This window comes from Aethalodelphis obliquidens, unplaced genomic scaffold (genome assembly GCF_003676395.1).
Source record: "Aethalodelphis obliquidens isolate GAN/ISIS:26980383/991018 unplaced genomic scaffold, ASM367639v1 scaffold61, whole genome shotgun sequence".
Lineage (NCBI taxonomy): Eukaryota > Metazoa > Chordata > Mammalia > Artiodactyla > Delphinidae > Aethalodelphis > Aethalodelphis obliquidens.
Genome location: NW_020838005.1, coordinates 9679927 through 9704049, shown reverse-complemented (window position 1 = coordinate 9704049; position 24123 = coordinate 9679927). Strand labels below are relative to the sequence as shown.

Below are 24123 nucleotides of genomic sequence, written 5' to 3'. Positions count from 1 at the left end.
TTACCATCTTAACCATTTTTAAAAGTACCATTCATTGGGATTAAATATATTCACACTGCTGTGCAACCATCACCACATCCAGAATTATTTTCATCTTTCAAAACTGAAACGTTGTCTCCATTCAACACTAACTCCCCATTTCCCCCTCCCCCAGCTCCTGGCCACCACCATTCTACTTCCTGTCTTTATGAATTTGACTAATCTAGGTATCGAGGCAACTTTTATAGGAAAGCCATCCACTAGTGAACATTGATGGTGTATTTGGCCCTTGCCAACTTGGTCACCTGTTTCCCATTTGGACTCAGTTGCCCCCCATGGGTGGGAGGTGTGAGGAGCAGCTCGGGTGCTGGCCTTGTGGGTGGGTCCCTGGCCGTGATGCCCTCACTACAGCCCCCAAGTCAAACTCTGACTCGATACCAATATTGATAGAACTGAGACTCCAATTCAGACCTGTCAGATGCTGACTCCTGAGCCAACTCTCTCTTCATTATCCCAGACTGAAGATACCTCCCCCTTTGGATGTTCATCTATCATGAGTAGATTCTTCTTGAACAAATCCCGCTTGCTCTTCAAAATATTACAAGTTCCCATGCTCTTCTCTATACATCACAAGTAAAGTATAATACCTCCCCAAAGAATAAATACCTTTATGTATTCACATTTTAGTTATAAATTCAATGAGTGGGATTATATATCTATGCACTGATTCACTGATGTCTGTTTTTATTCCTGCAACACCATATGAAAAGTTTAGGAGTGACTCAGCTCTCTTTGTATCATTTCTCATTCCATCCCGAAGACAATAGCACGTACACTTTCCCATCTTTTTTCTCCAGAAGTAATCTATGACATTTTTTATTCAACTGAGCTATAAAAATATCAAGTGCTAATGGCTGTGACCCCGTAGCTTTTTCTCTCCTTCACAGCACAGATAGAAAAGTCACTTTTCATTCGGGGAATCTATATTTCTATGCCGCCTCTTAGCATTTAAAGCCAGCTCCCCACTGTGCTAAGTCAACCTTCCCAGAAGCTAATCCGTCATTCTCAAGTGGCCTTGCGCCTGAAATTGGTTTGATGCTCTGGGAGTAAAGAGCCCCTGTGTAGTGCAAGTTACCTGGGTTTAACAGCTACTTGGGGTGGGGCTTGTCCTATTGTCTTGGAAATAATGACTTTGTACGTCCGCCCTGGACAACAGAGGGAAAATGGCTGGTGTATCCAGCTATTGAGGATGTGAGAATCCCAAGTAAAATTAATCCTAAAGAATAATGAGGAAGCTCTTTAAGCAATTTTTTGTGGGTTTGGTTTTGAATGTGTCAACATCAATGAAGGGGCAACAGAATTATGCCTCTACCTTACTGCTTCCCAGGGGAAATATTTTTATTTTTATGAAGCTCTTCAATTTTAGCAATAAATTTGGTAAACCATAAACACAGCATCTGCAAGTACAAGACCTCCAGCACTTGAGGTGACACATGGCTATTAGGGGAGTTCACTGCACATTTACATAATAAAATGCGGCTACTGGGGGAAGAATCACTTGTTTACTGATTTAAGAGAATGAAAGGCCAGACAGTGACATTAAGATTTTCACAAGAATGTTCACTGTCAGTATTCACAAATGGTTTTAAGCCAAAGTGCCTGGTACATAGTATGTGGTTTAATTTCAGTTATATAAACATTAGAGTAATCTGAAGTTTAAATTACATTTTAGTTATCCATGAGACTCCATTACCCAGGAAAATGCAATTTCAGTCTCTATAAATTTGAACAAAAATCAAAATCCAACGATTGCCTTCCTGTTTATAACATCCCATCCTAAGTTCATATGGCCCAGCTAACACAGAACAAGAACACATTTTTAAATATATATATATTATACATATTCCTGTTTATGTTTAGACTTCGTTTGCCAAGTGTTTCCAGGAACTAGTGTCAAAAAATGGTGCATCTGTGAACAATGAGAAAATCTGAAGACCTCTGCATCTTCATGTACATATATATTTTTTCCTGTGTTATGAGATGTTGAGAATTTATGCATACTGTTTTAAAAATAAGTTTTATAGTATAAAATATTAATGTTCAATCCTCTCAGGTTATGTCAACTTACTAAGTAGGTACTGAACTACAAGGGAGATGTACTGTTTGTGTTTGAGGTGGTGTCTTATCTCTCACGCCAAGTTTATTGAAGTGTAATTCCTTCTTTTTAGATAGACATATAGTTCTAGGAATTTTGACAAATGCTCAGTCATGTAACCCCCTCCAAAATCGAGATGTAGAATATTTTTATCACAGGAAAAATTTCTTCATGCCTCTTTGTGGTCAAATCCTTCCCCCCAACCTTCACACCCTGGCAACCACTGATGTTTTAAAATTCATACTATTATCCAAGCGGGTACTGTGAGTAGTTATAAGGCTGGTGAGTAGCATACAAGAAGTTACTCACATGACTTTTCACCCTAACTTTTACCAGCAGTCTAACCCCAGCCCCACTGTGCTGTGAAGAATTTTGAACTTGCGGGCCTCACTCCCTCCATGAGAGCTTCTGCTGCCTCATATATCTCTCATGGCCTAATTTCACTTGTGTGACCTTAGACATGCCACTCAGACTTCCTTTGTTCATTGGCATTATCTAACAGAGAGGAAGTTATGAAACGACATGTAAAATTTTAAAGTATTTCAATTTTTGTCTGATTTTTAAAGGAAACTCTAAAAGTTTCCATGGTTGTTTCGATTTTTCCCTGCCCACTACCACCCAAAGAAAAATGACACATTTTTGCTTTTCTCTGTCTCTTCACCTCCAAAATGTTCCCTTTACAGCCACGTACACTGGCTAATTCTGACTAATCAACTTTCTAAGCAATATTATAGATGTATTTTGAAGTACAAAAGTATTGCAGGCAGGCTAGAAAAAAGAAAGACCCCAGTGTAAATGCTGGGAGTGAGGGTATTCTGCCTGCCCTTTCACCTTCTACTAGAGAAGACACCAAGTTTAAGAATTTGACGAGTATTCTGCTGGTCTTTCCATCTAGAGATAACATTTTTAAACAAAAAAAGAATGCAAAAAGAAAAAGAGAAATCTATAAATTGCTCTTTTAATTCAACAATTTATCATAAATATCCTCCTGTGTCCATAACAGAGACACACATTCTCTTAACTACTGAACAGTTTCCCACACTACAGTTTTGCCATACTTAGCATTAGTGATGAACATGTGATTTGCCTCAAATTTTTCTCCATCACAGATACATACTGTACAATTGTGTGAATATTCCTAATAGTAAAGATTCCAAGAGGTAAACTGTTGTTACACATCTGTGTGTTTAAAATCTGGATAGGTCTTGTCCATTTGCCTTCAGAAAGGGAAATACTGATTCTACTCTCATCCATATTGTGAGAGGTCCCACTTTCTCACTCCCTTCCCAGCAAAGGGTGTCATAAGTTTAGTCTGAGCCGGTCACTTAGGGAGGATACAGAATGTCCCTGTTAGTTAAAGTCAGAGCTTCCTTGTCATTAATAAGGCTGAGCATCTGTTAGAAGTTTGTTAGGGATTTGTGTTTACTTCTCTGTGAAGGCTCAGAATGTGGTCAGTGACCAGTTATGTTGACTGGTCTGTGAGTCTTTGCATCATTAATTTGAAGAATTCCGTTGCATTTTAGGACAATTAGAGCTTTGCTATAATACATAAAAAATATTTTGTCAGAGTCTACCCTCTTTTTAACTTTATTCAAGCATCGATGAGTTCCTTATTCATGTTTTTCTCAAGAGCAGGGGTTCTCAGTTCTGCTACAGATTAGGATAATGGTGGAGCCTTTATAAAAGACTGCAGCCTGCCACCTCCCCCCACCCAATGCACAGATTCAAGTTCAATTCATTGGGGTGATGTTGGAGCATAATCCCCTAGGTGATGATAGCGTACAGACAGGGTTGAGAAGAATCGCTTACTGTACATACAAATCACTTGGGGGTTTCATTAAAGCACAGATCCTGGGGTGAAGCCTGAGACTCGATATTTCGAATAAGCTCTCAGAAGACATGCACACTGCTGGTCCACAGTCTACACTTTGAGTAGCAAGGATGTGGTGTGTCTGGTTTTTGATTCTTAAGACTTTCTCTACTTAAGATTACCAAACTTTATTTTCTCCTGTAGTTTTTTTCTAATACTTTGTATAATTTTATAGTGATCATAAATCCATTTGGATTTTCACTTTTTAATAATATGATAGATCTAATTCTATTTCTCTTTATCAGCATCAAATTGGACCCACCCCATTTATTAGGTTGATATATTTCAATGTAACATATTTTTGTTTTTTTAAAGTCTTCAGAAGAGTCACAGGTTGATAAAAGTAGAATTTTTGATTGTTTAAATAACAGAGCACTTACATTTTTTAAATTTATTTTGTTTCAGAAAAGGAAATTATACCCTGAAATTAACTGAAGTTTTAAGATCAAGAAATTGTTCTTTCTGTCCCTGTGGTCTTTAAATTTCAAATGTGTTTATTTTCCCCACTTAAATATGATTTCAATGCCAAATTCAAAAAAATACAAGCATAGAGGATGCGATCATTTATGTCTGATTTTCCATTTTTAATCAGTGTTTGGTGACACTATAGGATCCAGTGACATTCTCACTCAGTAGTGGTAATTCAGAGGTGGGAATATAGTACCAACAGGAACCAGCTTCTTGCTGAGCTCAGGGTATCAGGTCTTTCTTCCAGCCCTTTATATGTACCATAATGCACAGAAAAACCACAGACTGAGGATTTTCAAATGACTATAGTAGGATGTTTACGATGCTGATATCTATTGATACAAGGTGCACAACAGAGTGGCTTTGTACCTAGTATTTAATTCAGAAATGAAAGGAGAAATTCAACTGTGTAAGAGTTTAAATAACTGAAGCTGCTAAGTCAGGTGTATAAATAAAAATGAAAACTGAAAGAAGTCTTATAACCTATGTTATCTCACTATGTAAATACTTTTTCTGAAGAAATAAATGATTATTGAATAAATGAGTTGTGCACCAGCATGAATTGTCCTAATTTAGCCTAGCTATTTTCCATCGTGATATTCTAGTAGAAATAAATCTCCATTGAATAATCTAGCCCTTGGGAACTCAATAAATACATGTCTTTTTTTTTTTTCAGTAAAATCACAGCTCATTTAAAGAAATTGGTCACCAATGCCCAGTCACATCTTTCATGCATTTTTAACAAAATGTAATTTCTTGGGCTACAGATTCAAACAATCTCCTTTTGTATCTGAAATTGTTTTATTCAGAATTTCTGTAGCTAAATAATTAAGTTCTATAGCCCAAGATTTTTGTTGTTAAAAGAACAATGACTTTGGAGTTGACGAAGCAAAGGTATTTTTTTCTGCTAAGTTAGAAATATGGTCCTTTAAATCGTCAAGAAAAAAAAAGTTAATACTGAAGGTTTTCTATTATACAATCTTTATTCCAGAAGATACTGATGTTTCTATTACTAGGAATAATGAAACCCATATTTCATAATCGTTTAATTTGTTTAATGACAACTATTGAATGGCAAAATAAGTTTGCCGGATCAAAATATATCCACCTTCTCTTAGATCATGCATGAGATGTGAATATTTCTACATCTATCAGGCACCGCTTTCTGAAAAACAGGTGTCCAGGTTAGTCTTTAGAGTCAATTTTATAAAGTTTTTTAAAAAAAACCTCTATTGTTTTTCCCAGAGCGTTACCAATCACAGGAGTGGTAATAGAAATATCATTGTAACTTTTGGATGCCCTTACATCATTAAGAAACTTTCTTCCTTAAAGTTTTATTGTCTTTGGTTAGATTAACTACAGAACACAGGCAAAGTTTATGGGGCAGTGTGTTTTGGTGTGCCAAAACCACGTGTTCTTATCAGAGCAGTCCTCAAAGAGTAGACTGCCGTCTTTGTAGTCAGCATGTGTTGTCCATCCTTTTATGTTGCTAACAGTTATTGGATGGTTGTGTATATCTCAAGGTAAATCATATGAAATTGCTGATATTTGGCTTTTGACCTATAAAAATAGAAGTTTTATATGGTTCAAACTAAAGTATCTGTTTTGGGTGTGAGTTAATAATGTGCTTCCAGGCACTGACCTGGGGCCATAGGAATACGTTTAGCTTCTTCAGATTGGATGGAGCAACCTTGAATTAGAGCTCCTGCTCTGTGGACCTCTGCAGTGAAAGCCAGTCTTGGGATCCCTCAACTATGTGAACTGTTTCCAGTGAGCTCAGTATCCTGTCTGCCCTGCCCTTGTTCCAATGCCATTGCCCTCAACCAGCCCATTCCCAAGGTTCTCTCTTCCCAATTCTAATCTTCAACTCTCCATTCTGATTCAGCCTTCCATCATTCTAAACTGGAAATTATTTAAAATTAAGTTGACCTCATTGGCATATTTCTCATCAACACACTGCATATATTTCCTCCAATTCTAATGAATTACTTTGGCAAATTGGTGTGGTAAGGGTGTGGATTAGGCTTACTTTTTTCTTTTCTAAGTGGGCGTTGGTTTCTTAAAACATCCTATAGAGAACTAGAAATATAGGCAGTAGAAATCACAATACTTTTTTTACATCTCAAATTAAAATCCTCTGAATTTAAAAGATTATTTTAATTGAAGTATAACATATACAGAAGAGTGGCCAAATGATAAGATTTCATCTCAATGAATTATCATGTAGTGACCAGCACCCAGGAAAAGCAATATTTTCATTTTTAACACCCTATGCTAAATTCCCTGATATTAAGCTTATATTATGGGAATCATACTGTGTATGCTCTTTTGTTACACCTTTCGTTAAGCCTTGTAAGGCTCATCCATGGTGTGAACACAGCTGTGATACCTTAATTCTCATTTCTCTAGAGGAATTCATTGTGTGAATATTCCCCAATTTGTCCAATTAGTTCTACTGTGGATAGACGTTTGGGTGGTTTCCAGTTCTTAGCTATGCTGAATACGACTACTGTGATCACCCTGTAATTTCTTTTGGTGCACAAGCACATGCATTTCTGGAATTGCAAAATTATAGGATGTAGATGTGTCAAATTTAGTAGGCAGTACTTGCCAAAGAGTTGTTCCAAATGGTTGTAGCAACTGACACTCACACCAGCAATATTTGATAATTCCATGTGCTGCAGACCCTCACCAGCACTTGGGATTGCTAGTCTGATTCCGTTTATATTTTATAGTACACCTGCAAAAACTAATTTTCATGTTGATTTTTTTCCCAGTGATTACTAATAAATTTGAATAGCTTTTTCATAGTTTTTTCATCAGAAACAAACTCATAAGAGAATCTTTAAAAATCTGTAAACGTAAAAGATGCCTTTAAAAGTTGAAATAGTATAGACTCACTAAACTTGTATTGTCCTAATATTCTAACTGTAGACGTCTAAGGAAGGTAATATAAAATCTCCTGGTACCTGTATATCTGGAATCTTGCTGTTTGTGAACACTATGAATTTTTAGCTCTTTACCATGTGCCATGCTCCACTCTCATCATTTTACAGATATTAACTGATTTAATTCTCGTGGTACCCCTATGAGCCAAGTACTATTATTAGATCAATTCTACAGATGAAGAAATTGAGGCACAGGGAGATGAAGTAAGTTGCCAGGTTTACCATGCTATAAAGAATCCCTGGTTTTTATTAAAATAACAAATTATCCTAGAATAATAAATAATATGTATTTTTTAGAATAACAGCTACAGAGAGAGCAAGTTTGAAATGGTTTTGGGAAGCACATGGTGAAGATTTATACCATACTTAACATTCTCTAGATGTAAAAATGATTTTTTTTCTGTGTTGCTACAACAAAATCCAACCCAAGTTGATTATGACTTTAGTGGAAGACTGTGAAATAAGCAAATGTGTTTTATAAGAACTTTTAATTCTGAGACAGAGTAATTCCTTCTATATTAGTGTAATGAGAATAGTGAACCTTTGAAATAAGGATAAAAATATGGAAAATGTTAATAATCTTGAGTTGCACATATTTTATGCTATGAATGACATTTCCGGCTGCTAAATGTTAACTGTATTATGCACAATGTATGATGGGGATAGGTTAATGTTGCCAGGGAACTTTTAGTGTCTAGATTGCTTCGCTTTTGTGTATGTAAATGTGCAAACTCAACATTATGTTAGTATACCTTCTGGCACTTAATTACGTTTCATCTCATGATTTTAAATTTAAATGTGCTTTAATGGAGAAGATTTCCTTATTTTCATCTTCCATCCCTTGTTCCTGATAGTTACAATAATAATGTAGTATAATAGGGCATTTCACCAATCCTAGCAGACTTGAGTGCAAAATATCCTTAGAACATCTTTAAACATTTTTATGAATGCGGTGTTATTCTCCTTGGTAGGAATTCTTCTTTGGTACAATGTACACTTCTGTTAATCGCCCTCTGGCAGAGGGGAAATCTGGATGCCATGACAAATTCACACTAAAGACAGAGAGGTCTTAGGTTAATGAGGAAAGGCTCTCTCCCCATGTGCCAGACAAACACTTATCCCCCCCAGACTAAGGTTGCCCAATATAACAAATAAATATACAAGACGCCCTGTTAAATCTGAACTTTAGATTAACAACACTTTTTTTTTATAAGTACATTCCAAATATTTCATGAAACATACTAAAAATCTATTTCTGTATCTGAAATTCAAATGTAACTGGCCATTCTGTTTTTGTTTTTGCGGTACGCGGGCCTCTCACTGTTGTGGCCTCTCCCGTTGTGGACCACAGGCTCCGTACACGCAGGCTCAGCGGCCACGGCTCACGGGCCCAGCCGCTCCGCGGCATGTGGGATCTTCCCGGACCGGGGCACGAACCCGCGTCCCCTGCATCGGCAGGCGGACTCTCAACCACTGCGCCACCAGGGAAGCCCTAACTGGCCATTCTGTATGTTTATCTGGCAGCTGTACACTCCACAAGAGCTCAGGGGAAGAGCATTGGCACATCAAGTCAACTACTGCCACAACTTTCCTAAAATGTCATCTGTATTCTACTCACAGCAATAAATAAACACCATTTTTTTAGGGTTAGTAAAGCCTGCCAGGCCTGTAGGTGGGGGGACACCTTGCAGATAACTAGATATAAGAATGATTTAAGAAAAGAATCTGAGTAAAGGAACAATAAACCCTTACTGTACTGGGGAATGCACAGAAATTCATAAGCTCCATGGAACACCCTAGCACACTTCCAAAATACCAGGTCATTAGACAAGACTGTTAGGAAGTAAAATGTCAAAATATCTTTTTCTATTATAGAAATTTAATTCAGTCAATGACGAGTTATTGGGCAAACATTTCCCAAACTGTTCTACACATAGAACATAAATGTTCAGTACTATAGTAACAGATACTCCTTAAAAAAGTATTCAAACGTCAAAAAGAGCATGAAACCCTTTGATTACATTTTCCCTGCTGCAGCATCATCAGTGGGTGCCTAGCTAATGGTGATAAGTAAACATTGCATAAGTTCAGTGGTTTAAATAGTGTTAGACTTCAGGCAAGTGGTTTATGCAGTACGTGCCTCAGTTTCCTTATCTGTCACATGAAAACAGTTACAATAGTTTCCTCATAAGGTAAGACTAAATCTTCTAGAAGAAAGCATGGAAGACCTTGGGGTCAACAAATGTATCTTAGATGTGACATATAAGAACTAACAAAGAGAGAAAAAATTCTAAGTTGGATTTCATCAAAATTAAAAATGCCTATTCATCCAGAGGTACCATTAACAAAATGAATATGCACGGCACAGACTGGGGGAAAAATGTTTGCAATATCTCTAACTAAAGACTGTTATCCTGAATATATAAAGAATTCTGTTAACTCAATAATAAAAAAATAAAAGACTTGGACAGAATAGTCAGAATAATGGACTAAAGACTTGAGTAGAAACTTCACAAGGATATACAAATAGTCCAAAAACAAGAAAAGTTGTGTAATACCACTAGTCATCTTCAAATTGCAAATGAAAACCATAATGAGATACCACCACATACATACTAGAACAGCCAAAATTACAGACTTATAATGTAAATTGTTGACAATGATTTGAGGCAACTGGACATCTCTCACATTACTGGTGAGAATATAAAATGGCATAACATTGAAAAAAACAATCTAGCAGGTTTTTAAAAAAGTGTTACGCATATATATACCTTATGACCCAGAAAATCCACTGCTAGATATTTATCAAAATAAAGATAGATATCCATGAGGAAAAAAAAGAAAAACTTGCACTAGAATGTTCTTTAGCAGCTTTAATCATAAAAACCCCAAACTAGAAACAACCTAAGTGTTCATCAACAGAAGAATGGATAAAGAAATCATGGTATGCCTACATAATGCGATACTACTAGACCACGTGAAAGGACTGAAAAGACATAACATGGATGGATCTTACAAACACTGTGCTAAGAAAAAACTCATTCACGTGGAGTTCTGTAACAGGCAAGAACTAAACTTTGATGAAAACCAAATAGTTGTTGCCTTTTTTTTTTTTTTTTTTTCGTTGCGCGGGCCTCTCACAGTTGCGGCCTCTCCCGTTGCGGAGCACAGGCTCCGGACGCGCAGGCTCAGCGGCCATGGCTCACGGGCCCAGCCGCTCCGCGGCATGTGGGATCTTCCCGGACCGGGGCACGAACCCGTGTCCCCTGCATCGGCAGGCGGACTCTCCACCACTGCGCCACCAGGGAAGCCCAGTTGTTGCCTTTTTGTGGAGCAAGTGTGCAGAGTGACTCCAAAGGGCAAGAAAACAACTTTCTAGAGTAAAGAAAATCTTTTATATTTTGAAAGAGGTGTGGGTTAAATGATGGTACTTATTTGTCAAAACTCATTAACTCTCTACACATATAATCAGGGATTTCACTCTATGCAAATTATACTTCATTATACAAATAAATGGAGAAGAGGTTGTAATGTCATGTCTCAATTGCCAAAAATAGAAATTGATTAAAACTATTATGCACGTTTTGTGTTTCATATAATACAATTTAGAGTTGGGGAGGGATTTGGAAATGTTTCCAAATTCCACCCTTTTATTCCATTTCTCTGTTGAATGTTTTTGCCATGAAGAAATCTCAAATGGCTTGAGATTGTAGAGCTAAACAAATTACATAAAATTCCCTTAGATTATAATTACAGCTATGAAATGATGATGACAAATTTAAAGCAGTTTGAGGACACATAATGATGAAAGTATACAAGTCTGTGAAGGCCTTTTACTTTTATGTGGTCAACAGGGCTAAATTTTCAAACAGATGAATGGGCAGATAAATTCTGTTGCTGTACCAAAATCCAGCATTTTTCAGAAGTTATGGTGCTGAAATATTGTCGTTCTTCTCATGAGGACATTGCAATCTGGATGATAATTTCTGTAATATTACCATTAGGTCTCCTAGTATATCTGTGAATATGAATAGTGTTCCTTTGAATCTTTGTAGTATATGATTAAAAAATAGTCGTAAGCTTTTTGCATCTTCTAGGAAGTTAGAGGTGTTTACTCTTGTCATTGTCATTGACTCTAGCAGTACCCATTCATTGAAAATGCTTTGAGATATCTTAACATTAGGATTTTTTAAAAAGTGGCTAAAAATAATTGTTACAAGTGATCTAATTTTTAAAATTCTACCCAAGCTTAATCACGCTGAATTTTAATGAACATATAGTAATGGCGATGGTAGGAATTTCTTTCTTTCTTCACCCACACCTAAAATGGCCCCATGTAAGATGATATGTACTTGATACCAGTTTATTATTCAAAAATATATTTTGGGGCTTCCCTGGTGGCACAGTGGTTGAGAGTCCGCCTGCCGATGCAGGGGACACGGGTTCGTGTCCCGGTCCGGGAGGATCCCACATGCCGCGGAGCGGCTGGGCCCGTGAGCCGTGGCCGCTGGGCCTGCGCTTCTGGAGCCTGTGCTCCGCAACGGGAGAGGCCACAGCAGTGAGAGGCCCGCGTACCGCAAAAAAATATATATATATATATATATATTTTTTTTTTTTTTTTTGCTTCATACAATAAATTTTGATATTCAAACATGGTAAAGTATAAGATTATGAATTCCATACTCATCCAGCATCAGTAAATCTATATTTTCCAACTTGCAATTAATATTCAACTTGCATCCTGGTATAGCGCAACTTTGTTTATTAGGATAACGGATGCAGAATTGCAGTCATCAAAATTTCAGATTCAGTTCAGTACGTCTGTGACATGCTTAAGAGATCATTCTGACACCAAAACTATTTAAAAGAACCAAAGTTAGCATTGGTAACATTTGCAGGAGGCTGTGAGTTGGATAGGAGAACCAGAGCAAATAAAATTTAAATCGACATTTAGCCACCCTGTGTAAATAGAATTCGCTCACAGAATCTCTCAGACATCCCTTGATAATTGAAGTCTGAGTTAATTTTTAATTGTTTTGGTTTTTTGTTTTTTCCTCCATTAAAATTATTAGAGTAAAATATGGCAATTTTCAGCTTTCTTTTTCTTTAAAACTTTTTAGAATATTTTTTGCCCATATAAATGGTTTTAACATGTTTTTGCAATGTTTCACACATTTTACTCGAATAAATGCATGACCATTTCTTGATACTTCATCAGTGGGAAGAAGTTTCTATTGCTTTATATATTATAAAGCAAGAAGGGTTATAATTTAGACCACGAGGTGGGGAAAAAAATCTTGTTCAGAAGCTTATCTGTTGATGTTTCAGGATAATAAAATTTGCCATTTCAGTATTTCAGATTTGAGTGTTTCCAAGTAGGTGATGTAAACAAAACTTTACTAAATGCATATGTACTTAGCAAGATGTTTAATGGATAGGATTATACACATGATAGAATCAAGTGATCATAAAATGACTAGTAAAAATAAAATAGGAAATTTAAAGATGCTTACAGATTTGAAGACCTTATGGAAAGAAAGTTGCCAAGGTATCTCACATGTAAATAGTTGAAATAAGCACCTCTATGGTGCCTCCCCACGCTAAGTCCTTACCTCTTTTTATTCTCACAACAATTTTATGAAGTAAATACTTTTTATTACTTCATCAGGTGGTAATACTAGTATTATCTTCATTTTACAGATGAGGTAAAACGTGACAGGTTCACAAAGCTAAGGAGTGGAAGAAGCCAGGTTTGAACCTATGCAACCTGGTTCCTACGTCTGGGGTCCTAATTCCTACCCTCTGTTCTCTAACTGGATTCACTGTTATCTCTCTATTAAGGCAGGCATGTTGAAGACTTCTACCACCATTGACTAATTTGCTCAACCAACATGTGTTATGCAACACCTACCATGTGTCAAGTGCTATTTCTTCCAATCATTTAGCAATTATATAACTAAGTAATCATTCCAATTAGACACCCCCCCTCCTCATTCTTCTAGCCAGTTTGGGCCACCTCTCCAGGCAGCCTGACCGTAATGCTCGGTCAGAAAAAATTTCTTGAAAAAAAAGGCTATTACTAGTTCCTCCATCAAAATGTTAGTTCATTGGTTCTCAAAGTGTGGCACATTTTAGAATCTGCTTGAAACCCTTTTAAAATTCCAATGTCCAGGCTGCACACCATACCAAACTGAATCAAAATCTCTTGGGGAGACTCCCAGGGAGCACTATGGTTATATAGCTCCCCAGGAAATTCAATGGAACGCAAACTTTGGGAGCCAGCGTGTTAAAGGATTTTTTTTTAATGAGCAAGCTCTCTAAAATAGCCCCAAGTGCTGCATTACCAACATCAATAGTAATGCAAAATATAAGTGTTAAATTATCTGAACTGGTAAGATTCCGTAACATTGAGGTCAAGCAAACTGTGATTCAGTTCTTCACTCGACTACTTCATAGCTTTGTGACTGGGAAAATCACTTTTATGAACCTCAGTTTCCTTATCTGTGGAGGGAATAGGATAATTTTTACCTCTCTGAATCTTTGTAAGAATTAAATAGAAAAACTGACACGAAGCCAAAATGTTCTGCCTTCCCAGGCATTCACCTAAAAGGCACTCGCTGATGTTAATTACTGTGCTCAAGTACCCATTAGCTTGATCCCCTGACAAATACAACTGATCTGAGTTTTCCAGGTACCTTCTCACGCATGCCTGGTAGGAGTTCCCTTATGCATTTCCCTTCCGGCCCCTCCCCTTCCCTCTGAGTTTCCACCCCTGCTGCTAGTTAGTGACACCATCATTCATTTGAAAAGTGCTTTCCTCTGCTGGCCATCACTGCCATGAGCCTCAATGTGGCCTCCAGCTCAAATGCGAGACAAGCTTTCCTTCGTAATTCATAACAGCACCGTGGAGAACAGGCTACAACCGTCAACAAGAACTCACGGAAGTTCCCCAAATGACAGACTGACTTACAACTGCTATTAGATGCTACAAAGGTCGGAGCTCACAGGTCCCTCTCGGCTCTGAGGTCGCTCACTAGGGCACCTTTCTCTCTAGCACCTCAATGCACAAGAGCTGTCTCTCGCTGTGCCAGGAGGATGGATTGTTCAGTGCAGGCTATGGTGCTGTTTCCCCAAACTTCAGAGCACATTTGTCAAGGGGCTGGGCCCACTGGTCTCGAGCTGTCTCCACAGAACTTCCCTAACTTCTGTCCCTCCCTTATCCCAGTCTCTCCAGGACGGAAGGTACAAATCTTGCCGCTGGTCCGCAAATGATGCTCGCTGATCTGTCATCACTGTGCCTCCAACTCAATCCCATCCTCATTTCTCTTCCATTTCAGCCGCAAACATAGTTTGATTTGTTGCGACATTTGGAGGAGATCACAGAGTTTCCTACCACTACACCGTCCACGTAAAGCAGAAATGCAAAGGGAGAGAAGAAAAAAGAAAACTGGAACGAGAGCACATGAGGCTGATCCTACCCTTGTTTCTCTAATTGTTCATGAGGCTACAGTTGATACTTATAATTTCATTCTTCCACTCTCCATTTTGTATTCCCATTACCTACGTGGGCACTTCATCTTTGTGGGGTGACCCAAGCCTTTGTGTCTAAAGGATCTGAGCTCTCCATGACCTGAATTAGGTTACTCGTGTCTTGAATACTTCAACTACTAGACACAACACCTAGTACTAGGAGATACCTCAAAGGACTTGTCTACGTTTCCAGACATACTCCTCCTTGCTTCATTGTAGCAGAAACATATTTTCCCTTGGTAACCGGGATCAATTACCCTAGGCAACATAGTAACCCTGTTATTGCCTACTGGGGCCATGATATAGGAGCCCCAAATAATCAACTGGTCATCTCAGAACTTCCAGCTGAATGGAAACGTTGTTATATCTCAGTATAAGCATTCTCCCATTGTGTACTAAGGTTCTTATCTAGAAAAGCCTCAAACCACAAGGACAGGAGGCTAAAATTTGTGACTCGGTCATTTGGGTACCAGTAATGCGAACAGTTTCCTAGTCTTGCTGTGTGTTGGGTGCTCTCCCAAGTGATTTACATACGCTGATTTATTTGACCTACAGTACTATTACCATCCCCTTTCAGGTTAGAAACTAAAGTAACACGCAGGGTCACACAGCTATTCGGTGGTCAATCTGCGATTCAAATTCAGACAATTTCATAGCAGATTCCATTCAAAAGCATGGAATTAACTACCAGACTATAGTAATTCTCAGTCACAGTGAGAAGTGTTAGTCCTCCTTTCACCCCATGGCTCTTGGCCCCATGCACCCTCATCATTAGAGAAGAGGCATCACATGTGTTCATGGTTTCAGAGCATATCCTGTATGACAGCACCCGAGATTCCAAAGATGTTGTCCCCCAAATCATACCACGACTGTGTTTCTAACAGGCCATTCCACATTCTATCAAGCCAGCCATTTCTAGGTAATTGGTTCGTTTCATAGAAGCCCAATGAATCATGTGTTTAATAGCACTTTGCCTTACTTTGTATTTTCGGTGAAATAAAGTTCCTATATTATGTGGCTATCATGGGCGTAAGTAGGGTGCTGAAGGAGAGGTGAAGAAGCATGGTGGGCTGAAAGGCCAACCCACGCCCCAAATAAGTGCCTATTCCAGTGAGGACAAATCACTGCTCCCTCTGTAATCCACCAAGTTGAATGGTACCGGCCTGCATCTATGAAGCCAGGAGCTTTTCCTCCCGTCAGAGGATGGAATTCTATTGGGGTTTAGCCTAGGCTTCTGATTGTGCGGCTTAGGCACTCAACAGAAGCAATGGCCAGACAACAGTAGCCAGCAATACACTAACACACGGAAAAGGCAAGTCCACACTCTTACGTCTTTTTACATTTCCATTCCGCCACGGTGGTCACCTTTTCGCTGTGCCATTGAGCAAGCATGGAGGTGGCTTGGGAAAGAGGTTGGCATCCACAAAGGGCATCCTTTGGTCCTCCCGATTATTAAAATCCTTTGTAAAAGGGAATCTTTTGCGAAGCACTCACCTGGCTGACAAATAACCTTATACTCTTGTTCTATTCTGAAAAGTCCTCTAAATCAGTGGTTCCCAACCCCCAAGCCACGGACCGGTATCAGTCCGCAGACTATTAGGAACCGGGACGCACAGCAGGAGGTAAGCAGCGGGCGATCCAGCAAAGCTTCATCTGCCGCTCCCCGTTGTTCCCCGTCGCTCGCATTACCGCCTGAACCATCCCCCGCCCCCACCATCCGTGGAAAAACTGTCTTCCATGAAACCGGTCCCTGGTGCCGAAAAGGTTGGGGACCGCTGCTCGAAAATAACATACCCCCAAACCTTCTTGTCACCAGTCACCTGATTTTCTTGCTTGCAAGTCACTGACCTACTGACCAAATCTTTAGCTGCCACCCATGGATGAGTGCACATCTGTGTCTTCAAACACGCAAAGTAAACGATCAGATATACTGCTCAAAGTTTTGTCACTTGGAGGGAGTTTCTTCCCCTACTGAAGAGACAGTCTACAGTGGGCGGTAATTCTGTCATATGTGTAATCGTCACCATTCCAAACCTAAGGGTCATATTCATTCCCTATACTCTTAACTTTCACGTAAGAGACTATCATGACTGTGCGTTCAACTGGCACTACAATTCAATAAACGCACATGGAGATTCCACTTCTAATTTTCAACTATATCGTCCTTATGCTACAACAAATAATATGCTACTCTTTCAGGGCAGGCATAGAAATCCATGTTTTTCTGAATCAGTTCCTATGAGCTGATAATGTTAAACACTGCTTCTGTCACCGTTTTTCTTTACATTCTCCAGTGTAGGTACGAGTGGTCAGCCCAAACCACAGTCCTTGTATCTCTTCTGCCTCTGCCTTATGCCCTATATGCTTTTTATGTTGGTAGCCATTCACTCTGGCCAAGACTTCCTTTCAATACACATTTCATTACAGATAACCTCAGGTTAAAAAACTTAGTAAATACTTAGTCCTGTGAGACATGGAATACCAGTGCCCCAACTTCTAAAGGTAATGAACTTTGCTGCCTTTAAACATAACCAAATCAAATACTCATCTCAGATTCCTTTTTCCTTTAAGATGTGTTGCCCGCCTATACTTCAGATACTATGTCCCATAAGTCAGGGGTTTTTGTTGCAGACAAAATAATCCATTCTAGCTAGTTTAAGCTCAAAAGGATTTATTTAGGTTATAGGTTAGTATGACGAAACATAGTAGATGTTACATCTGAGGAATCATTCCTCCAAAGCAAGGGAGTTCAAGCCTCTGTCACGATCAGAAAGCAGCAGTCAGGAATTTTCCACCATGACTACCAGCTCTGGAAATGTATCCCATCTGCCTTGACTGAGAAGTCTGCTGCCTCAAGAAACCATCTACCAAATTAGGAATTCACCCCCATGTCCCCCCTGCTCCATCATCATGCTAATTTGGATAGATCGTATTTTTAAAATGCATACTTCTTGTCCTACCCTTCTTCCCATCAAATTCAGCTGCAGATCAAAGTCTTGACTATGTACATCTAATTGGAAAAATGTAAACTAAATATGCAACTCCATAGCTAAAACAGTCTGGCTAGTGTAGGTTTTTAGGTCTCCAGCCTCTATATTATGCAAAGGAACGCCAGAATGATGTTAGGGTGGGTTACGGGTGGTGGTTGGGTGGACCCATCATCTCTGCTGGATCACACAGTGTCTTAATACCAGAAGAGATGAACTTTAATCCTCTAGGTAGTGGCAGTTCCAGATTATGTTTTCATTTTAGGAAGATCATTCTAGACTAGTTGGAGACAGATTGTCATGCTGCAGGATCTTACTGTTTATTCTCAACATCACTCAGAAGTCATGATGAGCATCTAAACTAAGGCAACAGCAGATAAGGAGGAGGGGTTGGCTACCAAAAATGATGAATGAATTCACAAAATGTCTTGACTTACCAAATGTTGAAGGTAATAGAATGAGCTTTCTAAAATGAAAATATAATCTTTGACTGCCACTGCCTAGAACATTAAAATCAAACTCTTCAGGTTAACAAATAAGTCACTGTGAGACATGTGGGATGACTTGATCTACCATGAAAGTTTTTTAGGCTTAATTATCATTCGTGTTCATGTGTTAGAAGGTAAATATTTCTGTAAAAAACTTGAATTTTAAAATTTAACTGTAATTTATGCTTCCCCCATTTTGAGGAATATTATAGTTAACACAGATTTCAAGATATTCCGGCTATTTATGAAGTCTTTAAAATTTCCTTTTACTATTATTTATTATTATTCTTTACTATTATTCTTAGTTTCTGTACTTCAATGTGACAATGTTCCATGCATTTTATGCGCCAGAAAGGCAGTCCTGAGGTTTTGAAAGTACATATTTAAAATAAGCATTAGTTTTCATCTCAAGGCATCACTGTGTATTGTCAATAATCACTATAACAGTCAGACCTCCATTCTTCATGCTTTAAGGAAAATATAATTCTAAATTTATGATTTAGAGTTCTAGCTGTGTCACTGACAAATGAGTGTAACAGAATGATATTGCAGATACTTAGAGGATCATCTCTCCAAATACGCTTCCTTGATGGAATTGACCTCATTCTCCAACCAACTGATGCCTTAAGAATTGAAAGCATCTGCATATTTCACATGAGAAGAGATGAACAGTCTCTACAGATGTACTTGATTTCAGACTTCCTTAATATTTACAAATGTTTGTCTTGTAATTATAATCTTGTTCTTAATATCATAATCTATTTGTTATTCTCCAGTGATATTTCAATTCCCTTATGCTTAACTCTGCCTCATTGAGTTTCATTTTCTATTATTAGACCACATTGTGTATCACCCTCCTATGTTTTAAAAGAATCATTACAGTTTTATTCTTTAAGAAAATTTCACAGTTCTTTCATTTATGGTGGGTTCTGTTTTCTGTTGGTAATACAGACAAGTAACTAACACTAAATTAAGGAATTAATCTCGTATTCCAAAAGGATACATGGTACTATGTTTCTGAGCAGTTGTTGTTGACCCATACACAGTCCAGTGATGGCGAGGAGAGGAAAAGTGGAGACAGCAGTAGCTTATAAAGCACAACCTTCCTGTTTGTCTATAAAGTTTTTCCAGTGGGAAAAAGATTTCTCACATGTGACTACTTAGGAAGAAAGAAATACAAAACCTGAACATAAGTAAATAACTACATTTATTTTCTAAAGTTTTACTCAATTTTACCCCCACGTTTTCCAGAAGGATATTAAGACAAATTAAAAAGATATTTAAAATAAGCAAGTTAGTATAAATTAAAAGTTGAATGAAAGAAGAAAGAAAATCCAGGGGCAGGCAAGTTGAAAGGTGTACTCTCATGAGCACCTTCATTCTTGCTCCCGGTAAGTCCTAAGTTTGACAGCATTGTAAGGGCAAACCTAGAAAGGGAAACCAAGTCAATTCCATCGTTCTCAGTAACCAAAAGGAAAAGCAATTGTGTAGAGCAAGGATTCTCTATATTAAATCAGATAGGAGTTTCTCTGGTGGGTTCTCTCGAATAGAACACAGAGGCATGGAATTGAGAACATCCTTGAAAGCCATCTGAGTAGATGAAAAGACAAGTTTCGGGGAGCTTTCTTATAATCCTAAAGGGAACTGCCTAAAATAACAGAAAAGGGGTTTGTGGGAAGGCCCGACAGTGATACTGAAATAAAATTATTGACAATTTCTGCTCATAACATAATCAAATATGTGGAGGAAAATACCTGACCACCTAATAAATTATGGTCTTAAAACCCAGCAACCTAGCAACATAAGGAGGCAAGCCAAGAGGAAGTGCTCTCAGCTCAGTTTTCCTCTCTCGCCCTTATTGGCTGATTCAGCTGTAAACCTGTTCCACGCTTTTCACATGCCCATCCACGCTTACATCTTCTGGGTTTGAATCTTGCCATCATTGTAAAAAAAAAAAAAAGAAAAAAAAAAAAGAAAAGAAAAAAGAAAATTGGGGGTCATTTTTTTTTTCACAGTTTTTACTTTATTGATATGAAAAGCTTTGTGCTTTTTTCTCCCTGGCCTCACCTGCTATTAAGTCCTCCGCATTAACAGTGGCAAAATGCCATTGCCTGTAGCTCTGTAATTATTCTGGTCCCCTGGCATTAGCTATTGTGGTGCTTTTGTCCTTGCCAATTCCTCCTTCTTTTTCTACAAAACAGCTTTACTGAGGTATAATTGATAGGCAAGAAACAGCACATGTTTCAAGTATACAATTTGATGAGTGTGGGCATACGTATTCACCTATGCAACCATCACCATGGCCAAGATAATTAACATATCCATCACCTCCGAAAGATTACTTCTTAAATTCTTTAGTGCAAAATGTAGTACTGTAACTACAGGTACTGATACAATGTTATACAGCAGATCACTAGAAATTACTCACCCTGCAGAGCTGAACTTTATATCCATTGAACTGCAACTCCCCATTCCTCTCCCCAAACCCCTGGAAACCACCATTATACTCTCTGCTTCTATGAGTTTAACAATTTTAGATTCCTCATATAAATGGAATCATGTAGTATTTGTCCTTCTGTGACTAGCTTATTTCACTTTGCATCATAATCTTCACATCAAAGCATTTGGTAGAATTTCCTACTTTTAAAAGGCTGAATAGTATTGTATGTACTATTCCATTGTATGTACATATCACAATTTTTTTAATCCATCCATCTGCTGATGGATGTTTAGGTTGTTTTCATATCTTGGTTATTATGAACCATGCTGCAATGAACATGGGAATGAATGCAAATATCTTCTATCAGTTGGTTATTTGTAAGTATTCTTTCGAGAACTGTATATTTAAGTCATTTGCCTAGTCTTTAAATGGGTTATTTGTTTTTTGCTATTGAGTTGTATGAGTTCCTTATATATTTTGGATATCAACCTTTTATCAGATACATAGTTTGCAAGTATTTTCTCCCAATCCATAGGTTGCCTTCTCAATCTGTTGATGGCGTCATTTGCTGGGCAGAAGCTTTTTAGTTTGATGTAGTCCCACTCATCTATTTTTGCTTTTGTTGCTTATGCCTTTGGTATCATATTCAAGAAATCATTGTCAAGACCAATGTCAAGAAAAATTTCCCCCATGTTTTCTTTGAGGAGTTTCATAGTTTCAGGTTTTACATTTAAGTTTTTAATCCATTTTGAGTTGATTTTTGTGTATGGTATAATATAAGGGTCCAATTTCATTCTCTTGTAGATATCCAGTTTTCCCAACACTATTTGTTGAAGAGACTGTCCTTTTCCCATTATGTATTCTTGACAGTCATGCCAAAGATCAGCTGACTGTAAATGTGTGGACTTATTTCTGTGCTCTCTATTCCATTCCCTTGGTCTATATGTCTTCATGCCAGTACCACACTGTTTTAATTAATGTAGCTTTGTGATATATCTTTAGTCAGGAAGTGTTACCTCTCCAGATTTGTTCCCACTCAAGATTGTTTTGGCTGTTAAGGGTCTCTTCTGGTTCTGTATAAATTTTCAGATTATTTTTTCTATTTCTGTAAAAAATGCCATTGGGATTTTGATAGGGATTACATCAAATCTATAGAGTACGCTAAGTGTAGACATTTTAAATATTGTCTTCTAATCTATGAACACAGGATGTCCTTACATTTATTCATGTCATTTTCAATTTCTTTCATTAACATTTTGTTGTTTTCAGTGCACAAGTCCTCCTTGGTTTATTCCTAATTATTTTATTATTTTTCAGTGCTGCTGTAAATGAGATTGTTTTCTTAACTTCCTCTTCAGATAGTTCATTGTTAGTGTATAGGAGCACAACTGATTTTTATATGTTGATTTTGTGTCCTGCTGCATTACTGAATTTGTTTATTAGTTCTAACTTTTTTGTCTGGAGTCTTTAAGATTTTCTACATATAAGATGATATCATCTGAAAACAAAGATAATTTTACTTAATTTTTTCTGAGTTAAATGCCTTTTCTTTTTCTTGCCTAATTACCCTGGCTAGGACTTTCAGTCCTATGTTGAATAGAAGTAGCGAGAAAGGGCACTGTTGTCTTATTCCTGATCTTAGAGGAAAAGCTTTCACTTTTTCACCTATGTATAATGTTAGCTGTGGGCTTCTCATACATGGCTGTCTTAGCCCATTTGAGCTGCTGTAACCAAATACTAAATGCTACAGATTGGGTGGCTTACAAACAACTGAATTTTATTTTTCACTGTTCTAGAGACTGGAAACGCCAGAATTATGGTGCCAGCAGATTCAGTGTGGTGGCTGGTGAGGACCCACTTCCTGGTTCATAGATGGTACCTTCTTGCTGTGTCCTCGCATGCTGAAAGGGGTGAGGGCTTTTATAAGGGCTTTTATTAGCCCTTTTACAAGGGCTAATCCTATTCTTAAGGATCTACTCTCATGACTTAAGCACCTCCCAAAGGCCCCACCTCCTAATACCACCACCTTAGGCATTAGGTTTTTAACATATAATTTTGGGGAAACACACACATTCAGACCATAGCAATGGTCTTTATTATGTTGAGGTAAATTCCTTCTATACTTAAATTTATTGATGGTTTTATCATAAAAGAGTAAGGAATTTTGTTAAATGCTTTTTCTGCATCTATTGAGATGATCGTGTGATCTTTTATCCTTCATTCTATTGCTATAGTAAATTATGTTAATTGAATCATCCTCACATCCCAGGGATAAACCCTACTTGGTCATGATGTGTGACCCTTGTGTTGTGCTATTGAATTCAGCTTGCTAATCTTTTGTTGAGAATTTTTACATCTATGCTTATCAGGAATATTGACCTGTAGTTTGTTTTCCTCATGAGGTCTTAGTCTGGCTTTGGTAGGAGAGTCATGAGTTTGGAAGTGATCCCTCCTCTTCAACTTTTTAGAAGAGTTTGGGAGGTGTTGGCAATAATTATTCTTTAAATATTTGATATAATTCACCAGCGAAGCCATCTGTTCATGGGCTTTCTTTGTTGGGAGGTTTCTGATTACTATCCAGTCTCCTTACTCATTACTAAGTCCATTCACATTTCCTATTTCTTCATGATTCAGTCTTAATAGGTTGTGTTTCTAGAAACTTATCCATTTCTTCTAGAGAGCCTAGGTGGCTGTCCTTATATTAGACAAAATATTAAGTCAAATTTTAAGTCAAAAACTGTCACGTGAGACAAGGGAGGACATGTATCATGATAACGGGGTCAATTCATCAGGACGACACAACATTATAAATGTATATGCACTCAACATCTGAACACCTAAATACGTAAAGCAAACACTGACAGAAATGAATAGATAGAAATCCAACACTAGCAGGAAAATTCAAGACTCTACTTTTAATAATTGATAGAACATCCAGACAAAATCAATAAGGTAATAGTGACTTGAGCACCACTATACACCAAATGTACCTGACAGACATCTACTGAACATTTCACCCAAAGGTAGCAGAATACCGTCTTTTCAAGCACACACAGAACATTCTCCAGGACAGATCACAAAACAAGTTTCAACAAATTTAAGAATATTGAAATCATACCAAGTGTCTTTTCTGATCACAGTACAATCACACTAAATCAACAACAAGTGGAAAACTGGAAAATTCACAAATATATGGAAATTAAACAACCCACACCTGAACGACCAATAGGTCCAAAAACTTCAAAAGGGGAAATTAGA

General features: G+C 37.8%; 1 protein-coding gene across 1 annotated transcript in view; it reads left to right on the top strand.

Annotated features, from left to right (window-relative positions):
• GALNTL6 (polypeptide N-acetylgalactosaminyltransferase like 6) overlaps positions 1-24123 on the top strand; it is a 1148431-nt gene that overhangs the window by 708237 nt on the left and 416071 nt on the right. The gene's annotated exons all lie outside the window — the stretch shown is intronic.